Genomic DNA, 9893 nt, shown 5'->3' with positions numbered 1-9893 from the left:
TTGGTAGGTTTCCCTAGGTGCCGGCTGAGCTAGAGGCCAAAATCTGCAGGTAGGCACTTCGCAAAAAACACCTCTGTTTTCTTTCAAAAAAATGGGATGTGTCCACGTTGCGTTTTGGGGCGTTTCCTGTCCCGGGCGCTAGGCCTACCCACACAAGTGAGGTATCATTTTTATCGGGAGACTTGGGGGAACATAGATTAGCAAAACAAGTGCTATTGCCCCTTGTCTTTCTCTACATTTTTTCCTTCCAAATATAGGAGAGTGTGTAAAAAAGACAGCTATTTGAGAAATTCCCTGTAATTCACATGCTAGTATGGTCACCCCGGAATTCAGAGATGTGCAAATAACCACTGCTCCTCAACACCTTATCTTGTGCCCTTTTTGGAAATGCAAAGGTTTTCTTGATAGCAATTTTTTACTCTTTATATTTCAGCAAATGAATTGATGTATACCCGGTATACTGTAGAATGAAAACGCACTGCAGGGTGCAGCTCATTTATTGGCTCTGGGTTCCTCGGGTTCTTGATGAACCTACAAGCCCTATATATCCCCGCAACCAGAGGAGTCCAGCAGACGTAACGGTATATTGCTTTCGATAATCTGACATTGCAGGGAAAAGTTACAGAGTAAAACGTAGAGAAAAATTTATGGTTTTTTCTCCTCAATTTCAATATTTTTCTTTTTCAGCTGTTATTTTCTGTAGGAAACCCTTGTAGGATCTACAAAAATGACCCCTTGCTGAATTCAGAATTTTTTCTACTTTTCCGAAATGTTTAGGTTTCTGGGATCCAGCATTGGTTTCAATCCCATTCCTGTCACTGACTGGAAGGAGGCTGAAAGCACAAAAAATTGCAAAAATGGGGTATGCCCCAGTAAAATGCCAAAATTGTGTTGAAAAATTGGGTTGTCTGATTCAAGTCTGCCTGTTCCTGAAAGCTAGGAAGCTGCTGAGTTTAGCACTGCAAACCCTTTGTTGATGCCATTTTCAGGGGGAAATCCACAAGCCTTCTTCTGCAGCCACTTTTTCCAATTTTTTTGAAAAAAACGAAAATTTCACTGTATTTTGGCCAATTTCTTGGCCTCCTTCAAGGGAACCCACAAAGCCTGGGTTCCTCTAGAATCCCTAGGATGTTGGAAAAAAAGGACGCAAATTTGGCTTGGTTAGCTTATGTGGACAAAAAGTTATGAGGGCCTAAGCGTGAACTGCCCCAAATAGGCAAAAAAAGGCCTGGCACAGGAGGGGGAAAAGGCCTGGCAGCGAAGGGGTTAAGCACCAACAAAGTAATAGTGGTAATTAAAATCATTTGAGAGTGTTTCTAAAGGGTGTGGGCTTTTTAGTAGTCGATAATCCAATGGCTGCCTTAATTTTTATTTTTACTTTTTGACCACTCATAATCCTTAAGGTAAACTTCAAGATCCACAAAAGCAATGAAAAGATCTTGCGTAAATCTGAAAAGGGTTTACTTCCAATTCCTAAAAAAAAAAAGTTATTTTCACTATGAAAGGGTAATTTTACTTAATATTCAGCCCAGAGGTTTCTTCACCAGCCCAAATAGGAAAGGCATCTTAAAGATTTTAGTGACATTTTTAAATGTCTCAGAAATGACATTGCAGTACCTATGACCGACAGAGAAACACCATCTCATTGGCTGGTGTCATTAGTTTGATGTTTTCTAAGGCAGATACCACCATCTTACTGTTATCAGGGAGTATCACTTGAGAACACTTTGGTCTGGGGAGTTGGTTCCTTTAAGTCCACCCAGAAGTGTCATGGGATCTTGGTGCCCCTATGCTCCCCCTTAAATGATTTTTTAATTTTTCCTTCAGGAATATCTGTTTAGCATCTTTTAGGAAAATAAGGCTTGAAATATAAGGATTTCTGGATAATACTCCCACGGTACCACACATTAAAAAAATAAAGCATTTTGAGGGATTTCTTTCCCTGTCGGTTCCTTCAGTCCTGCAGGACCAGTGATGATCCAGTGGGAAAGGGCCATCTGAATGGTTAAAGGCACGATGATCAGAAATGTTGCAGCCATTATTTCAAGACTCTGGAACTTGGTCCTGGTGTCCTGTGTTTTGAATAAATATAAAATACAAAGGGGCAGGGTAGGGGTATCTTGACTTCAGTCCCTTTTGGGGGTGTCCAGGAGGGGGAAGACTAATAAATAAATCAGTGCGACAGGTCACGTGATACTCCCATAGGAAACAGTACAGACCCAATGTGGTATCTCAAAATTGTTGTGGGAGCTGTGGTACAGCAGGGCCATCCGATTATCAACAAGTGAAGCTTGTGTGGCCTTATGGTATCATGGGTATTGTTTAATTTGCTGTATCATAGGAGTACCAGGCCCTGGGGTTGAGTAATATTGGCCCTGAGACTAATCCCACACCGAGGATGACCAAAGGTTATGTGAGGAAGGATTTGGCTGCCTTCTGGGGATTTGGGTGCAGGGACTTGCTGCAGGCCAGTCTTTGAGGATAATTCCATGCTGCAGAGCGCAACAATGGGTATGTCCATCCACCCACCATGCATGGCTTTAAAATATGCTCAATGAGGGGAATGGGTGAATATTATTTTTAAAAATCCCAAAAATTCACTGAGAAGCCAAAGTTCAAAGTGATGTCATAGTTAGGTGTGTTAATAAGATCTTAGTTTACATTAAAAAAAAAAAATAGATATTCTCTGAAAAAGGTTAAAGTGATGTTAGAGATGGGCCTTGTAATAATATATCACATTTAGAAAGAAAAAAGTACTGAATTTACTGACATAGCTATAACTTGTGCCCCCTACATGCACTTCTTATGACCTCATCTATTACATCACTCTTCACATGGCACAATTGATGACATCACTGGTGACATCTTAAATTACATAATTTATGCTCTTTTTCTCCTATCATTTTCAAACATTCAACTTGTATATCTCACACCTCATCTCTTTCCTCTTCAGCAACCCCTATATAGTCTGACCTGCACAAACTTTCATGCATCTCTTTTCCTTCACCAATCCCCCCACACACAATGCATCCACTCCATTATACGTACTGCATTTTCATGAACTTTCTTCCTTTAAAATATTTTGACAGCCGTGCTCCCATAACACACTTTTGCATATTTTCAGAACTGCAATTGGTACACCTGATCATTGCTCCATATGCTTTCCACAAAGGCCAGGGATTGGACGAATATGCATTCAAAACCCCTTTATTAACCACTGACAGAGCACTGTGAAAAAAAGTCATTGGGATCGGTCTAAACTCCACAGCTCTAAATAGTGGCCCATCACCAAACTGATTGTTTTTACACTATGCTCTATGCATAAGTAATATTTTGCCTGAAAGACATACAGAAACACACCATACTGGAAGACACAAATACTCCTAGGGAAAGCAAGAGTAAGGAAAATGTGAAACGTGACACATGAAAAAGACACATAATTGTTCTCAGGTTTAGACTGTATTATTCAGTTTTACTGGTTGCAGTCGTGACTTATGCTGTGGCACAGTGGGGGATAGGCCATCCCCCCGTGGATTATGTCACCCCCCCAGCTCTCTCAAGTGCCCCCAGTCCTGTGAGGTCACTGGGTATCAGTCTGAACAATGCCAAACCAATGGTTAGTTCACAGTTGAGCACATATAGAAATGAGTTTGCAGAGCTGATTCCAGTTATTCATTTTATAAACATTGACATCCCTAGAGTTACAAGGCATGATACAACAATTTAAACTTATTTGTATGCTCTTGAAGATACAGCCATGGAAAACAGATGCTAATAATTTAGCTGGCACTGTAGTGGTAAGAATGTCCCGTGGGTACAAACTAAACATGAAATAATGTGACTTATAAAAGAATGCTACCTTTAGCAGACAACTGTTTGTCATTCAAGACATCAATTTAAAGCAAATGCTCAAGGACGTGAAAAATTACTTCATGCTCCTGCTTGAATTGTTAGGGCATAAGCAAAGTAGGCTTGCTATGATAACTAATTTCTTTTTAAACTGTCAAATTGAACTGAGTTCTGCTTTCAAATATTTTCAGTTATTTTTCTGCTAGATAAGGCAATGTATTTTTTACGCAGAATATCAAATGAATTTGGTAACACAAAAACAACTTTCAGAAAGGCGAAAGAAATAACTGTTTTAAGATGTAAAAGTCTGGTCAGGTCTGACCTAAATGAAATCTGCTGCTACTGAATTCCTATCTGTTGCCGTCTCTTTATATTTATTAGAAATTAAGGGTCTTCTTTAGAGTTTGGATGGGATAGCCTAGGAAAAATGTGGTGAAAATCTTATCGGCTGTATTGCAGTTACATTATTGCCTATGGCATTAGTGTTATGGTGAAGGGATATGCACAACAATCACTCTAAATAAGGCCTAAAGTCCAAAATCTTAGGGTTATGGCTGCAAACAGTTCCACTTACACCTGACATCCACGCACAAATGGATACGTTTGATGTTAGATTCTTTTTTCTGATGCATAACTGCATGCTATAACACCATTATAGTTAAACCGTGGTAAATCCCATGCAAGGGGTTTGGAATAGGAGGTTCAATGCGTGCTTTGCCTTGAAAGTGCGTGTATCCCCACAAACTTCTGAGATTGTTGGCATTAGGAAATGCTTCTCTAAGACCTCTCGACCATGGAGATGGTCAGAGATTTTCTCCAGCAAAAGTCTGTAATATCTCCACTTCAAGGATTGAGCGATCATGGGGGTTTAAGAGAAGGAGTTTGCTAACGAGATGAAAAAAGAGAAACCTAGTATTAGGCTACAGGCATGACTTTAACCTATTCAGTGATGTCCCCTGCATATAGCTTGGCATTGAGAAAACAGTAAAGTCACATGACATTTCCAGCATTACCTATGGTAAGCACAACTGGCACAGCTTTGCAGATAAATTACTGGGCACACTCCTCGTCTGACCGGCACTGCGATGTCTGATGGGCCACACCTTAGAAAGGTGGTGGTTCTTAGCCGGAGATCTTTTAACAATGGTAGTCAGACCTATGATGAACACAAACTGTAGGTGTATGCAGGAGAGAAGAAAAAAATAAAATAAAATTGGCTCTAAACAATAACCATCATATTTAATAATTCAGAAGTAGGTTTAGGCCAAGATTAAAAAATTGAGAAAGGGGAGTGCTTATGGAGATAATGCTCAACTGCACTCCGATAAAGGAAAGTGGGTGAAGTCCCAAGTCCTATGGTGCTAGGTCAACATGTTTCACGTCTAGATGGTCACATAGGATCCAGTGACGCTTCTTCAGGACCACAAATATCACTTCTCCTGACAATAATACTAAAGCCCAATTAGGATATAATAAAGTAAGTACTGACCGGTCACTTACTCGTATAGGCTGCACGTCATGGTCAGTCTAGTCAACAAGTCGCCCTGTGAAATATAAAAACAATTGTACATGTTTTGTGGACACATTGTGCACAGAAAAGTGATACCAAAGTGGAAAAAAACTATGAAAACTGCATTGTTCGTGGCTAGTCCCAGATGAGGCAATCAAGGAATGAATTAGCTTACTATCCCATCCTAAGGTATGAGCTTCCTAGGAGTACGCAGGCCCAAAAACCAAGAATGTGGTACTAAACACAGCAATACAAAGGAAACAGACAATTCATGTAATTTGGTTAAACATTAAAACCAGGAAAAACATTATATAATAATAAATCAGATGCCACAGCTGTTCATGCAGTCCAATATAACCGTCCAATATTTATGTGAAGTTAATTATAGGAATGTAAGAAAGATACCATGTCAAAAGGTAATGTTGTGGTTCACAATCTAGAAACCACAGAATGAAACAAAATGGATAAGGTGGCCAAAGATCAAATATCGGCCATTCGCTGAGTAGGTAAGGGTATAATAGAAGTATATGAGTCAAGTCCTGTATAAAAAAAATGCTATTTGGCCCCTCAAGCCTAATAAAGCCGGTGCCCGAGGTTAGGTACTTACAAAATCCACATTCTGGAATGGATGGGCACCTACCCGGCGACCGCTCCTGCAGATAGTGGTGGAGCGCGGTCGCAATGTATTTACAGGAAATCAAGGCATCAGGACGCGCGGAACCCGGAAATGGTTCCAGCACTTCACTGGGTCATACGTCATCGTGTGACCAAAATAGGAAAGAGAAACAAAGGACTATACGCGCCGGGAAAAGCTACCGGTTAGTATTAGTGGCCATATTGGAACGTCTGCAAAAGCGGATCAAAAAAAGAAAAAAAAGGAGGCAAAGCCTCCTAGTTCTATACTAAAGTCCACAGACAAGAGGAAAAAAGGAAGACTTTTTTTTTTAATTTACTCATATGAACGCTCCAGATAGGGGCTTGTATTAATTAAAAAAAAGGATGATAAACAGCAAGCCCTGAATATGAAAACATATGGAAAAAACTGTAGTCAGTCCCAAATTAAGATAATAAGGGGCCAATGTAATGGTGCAGTCAAGGCATTAAATAGCACCACGGAATGCCATCATTTAGACCAACAATGTGCGTTTTCAATCTAAAAACCCATCATTGCTCAATCTTAAAAAGAGCTCCACAGTCATGATTAGCACATCTCGGTGCTTGCAAGACAACCCACCATAAATCATCTGGACCATGTTGTGCTTCTAAGAAATCTGCACTCAATTTGGTAGTGACACGGGCACATCTAATGTTACTTCGATGTTCGTTGACCCTAATTTTCACCGGTCTGGTGGTCATACCAATGTACGGTAGGCCACAAGGCCAAGTAATCATGTAGATACAGCTTCGCGTGTTACAATTAGTGTGCTTGTTGTGGTGCCATATACCAATAGGTTCAAGATCCAATTTGTCTAAATGTTTAGTAAGAGTGCAGACGTTGCATTTTCTTCAGGGATAGTGACCAGTGACTGGGAGGAGGTTCCATAGGGTAGTCTGCCTGGACAGGTCTTGTTTTGGACGTGGGCGGGTATGTACCTCCAGATCCCTAATGTTGGTAGTTCTTTTGAATGCGAACAGAGGCTTTTTTAACTGTGTGCCACCACTTAGTAAAATGGTCCATCATTTGTTGATCAATTTCTTCAAGGTATTGGAAAAGGAAGTATGGGGGTCATTACGACCTCGGCGGTCTTTTTTCAAGACCGCCAAGGGACCGCCGTGCGGAAGACTGCCTGAGGTTTGCCGCTTGGCCTATTATGACCATTGGCAGCTCTCCGTCCCTTTACGGTCCCTTGGCAGTCTCCACCGCCACGCCAACAGAACACCGCCCAGCGAATCACGTCCTGTGATTCGCCGTGGCGGTGTTCTGTTGGCGGTGTGGTGTCGGCGGAGCTGCCCCCATGGCTCCCGTCCCCTCCCAGAGGATCAACGGAACAGGTAAGTCGATCTTCCGTTAGGGGAGGGGGGAGGGGGGTGTTGGGTGTTGTGTGCGTGCATGGGGGTGTGCGTGTGTGTATGTAGAGGGGGTGTGTGAGTGCGTGTATGCTTGCGGGGGTATTGTGTGTATGGGAATGAGTGCGTTTATGTCTGTGGGTATGTCTGTATGGATGTGTGCGTGTATGTTTGTGGGTGTGCGTGTCTGACTGTGTGTGTGGATGTTGGCATGTATGTCGGGGTGTGTGCGTGTGTGTGTTGGTGGTGCCTGCATGCGTGTCAGGTGTGTGTGAGTTATGTGCTGTTGGGGGTCGGTGTGGGGTGGGGTGCCTTGCCACCTTTGGGGGGTGGCAGGGGTGGTGGGGGGTGTAGGGGAGGGAGTCGGGGTGGGGGTGGGGGAGACCCCTATCACTGCCAGGGAAGGAATTCCCTGGCACTGATAGTGCTTACCGCCATGGATTTCAGGCAATCCACGGCGGTAAGCTGGGTCAAAATACCGCCGGTGGTATAGTGACGGCCGCTGGGATGGACACCCAGGTTTCCAGCCCGACGGTCGTCTCCGCCCTGGCGGACGGAACAGAGAACCGGCGGATGACCATGGCGGTAACTGCCATGGTCATAATCCCATGAGGGGGGACTGACAGCCTGTTGGCGGTCTTACCGCCGGTTCTCCGCCTTCTGCCAGGGTCGTAATGACCCCCTATGTGTTGATACACATGTCAAATGGGTGTCGGGTTCTTTAACAGTAGGTAACAATAATGCATCCCTATGATTGTTACGGGCGCTCTTATAGGCGGATTTAATGAGATCTTGAGGGTAATGTCTCTTGCACAGTTTGGCCTTGAGGTCACTCGCCTGTGTCTCAAAAGATTGTATGGAGCTACAATTGCGACGTAATCTAAGGAACTGGCCGAAAGGAAGATTGTTGCGCAAGGCCTTGGGGTGGTGACTTTCATAAAGTAGAAAGCTATTGCGTCTATATTCTTCTGATAGGTATCAGAGGTTAGTTTACCATTGTCAATCTTAATCAAAAGGTCCAAAAAGGAGACCTAGGTCACTGAAGTATGTGCAGAGAAATTAAGGAAAGGGTCAAGGGTGTTGACCAATTCAGTGAAGGCATCCACATCTTCAAGGATATCGTCAATATATCTCCGCCACAATTTAATCTTATTATAATAAGGGGTGGTGGTGGGTAAAATGAACTGTTGTTCAAACTCGTACATGAAAAGACAGGCAAGTCTAGGAGCAAAGGTACTACCCATAGAAGTACCCTGAATTTGATGGTAAAGAGAGTCCTCAAACTGAAAAAAAGAATTGTCGTGGCTAGGGTAGCACACTGCATAATAAAATGCACTGGGGTTGGTGAGGTCCAGGGGCATTGAAGAAGAGCATCCTCCACAACTCGTAAAGTAGCCTCCTAGGGAATATTGGTGTATAAGGTCTCTACGTCCAAAGAGATGAGAGCATGAACCTCTACAGTGGAATTGATTGTTTCGATCAAATTCTGGACATCCTTTGTGTCTCTCAGAAATGTGCTGGAACTTTTTACCAAAGGTTGTAGGAAATGGTTGCAGAAAACAGAGAGAGGTTCTAAGATAGAGCCAATGCCAGACACTATAGGGCGTCCTGGGGGGGGAAACTTGCCCTTGTGTATCTTAGGGAGACAATAAAAGTATGGTATCCGAGGATGGGTGGTATCAAGGAAGTCAACTTCCCTGTGTGAAATCCATGCATTACTATGTGCTTCCTCGATTATACTCCTAATCTGAGTTTGTAGGCTTTCAATAGGGTCACAGAGAAGAGGAGCATAGTAGGTATTAGCGCTCAGAAGGCGAATGCATTCCTGTCTATAGTCAACAGAGTTCATGATGACTATGGCTCCACTCTTGTCAACCAGTTTGATCACTATTGATTGATCAGCTGCGAAATTTCTTAGGCTGAATGAGTGTTTTGGACATATCTTGTCGAGATCAGATAGAACAGCTTTCTCAAAAGAGAGGACCTCACAAGGTAAGGATTGAGATGGAAGGACAAAAGAAGATGGTTTCTTTAAATCAGAATCCTCAGTGTGGTGGACCAATGGTTTGTCCTTAAAAAAGAAATGTAAGCGGACTTTCCTAAAGAAATGGGAAAGTTCACAGTTCAACCGAAAAAAGTAATCAGTTGGTGTGGGAACAAAGCCTAAGCCTCTATTAAGGGCTTTCGATTCATGACAGGTAAGTTGTCTGTTGGATAGGTTGACCAATAGGTCCTCGGTGGTGGATTCTTGCCCTGGCTCCGGGTGACCATTTTAGGTTGCTCTCTGCCCCAGTGAACCCATCTGCCTCTTCCTCTCCTTCTGCCTCTTCCTCTGCCCCGGCCGCAGCCTAAAAAAGGCGCATAAGGCAGCATTGGGCGTGGTTGGAAGAAGGGGTATGGAGGTTGCCAGAACAGTGGTTGATTTGTCGGGTATTGTGGGGGATTGAAATAGGTGTGTGGCATATTGTCATCCGTACTCCACCAATCAGACGAGGAGCTTCTAATAATTCCGTGATTTTTTTGTTTA

Source organism: Pleurodeles waltl, chromosome 12, assembly GCF_031143425.1.
Source record: "Pleurodeles waltl isolate 20211129_DDA chromosome 12, aPleWal1.hap1.20221129, whole genome shotgun sequence".
Taxonomy (NCBI): domain Eukaryota; kingdom Metazoa; phylum Chordata; class Amphibia; order Caudata; family Salamandridae; genus Pleurodeles; species Pleurodeles waltl.
Note: the sequence above shows the minus strand (reverse complement) of the source record.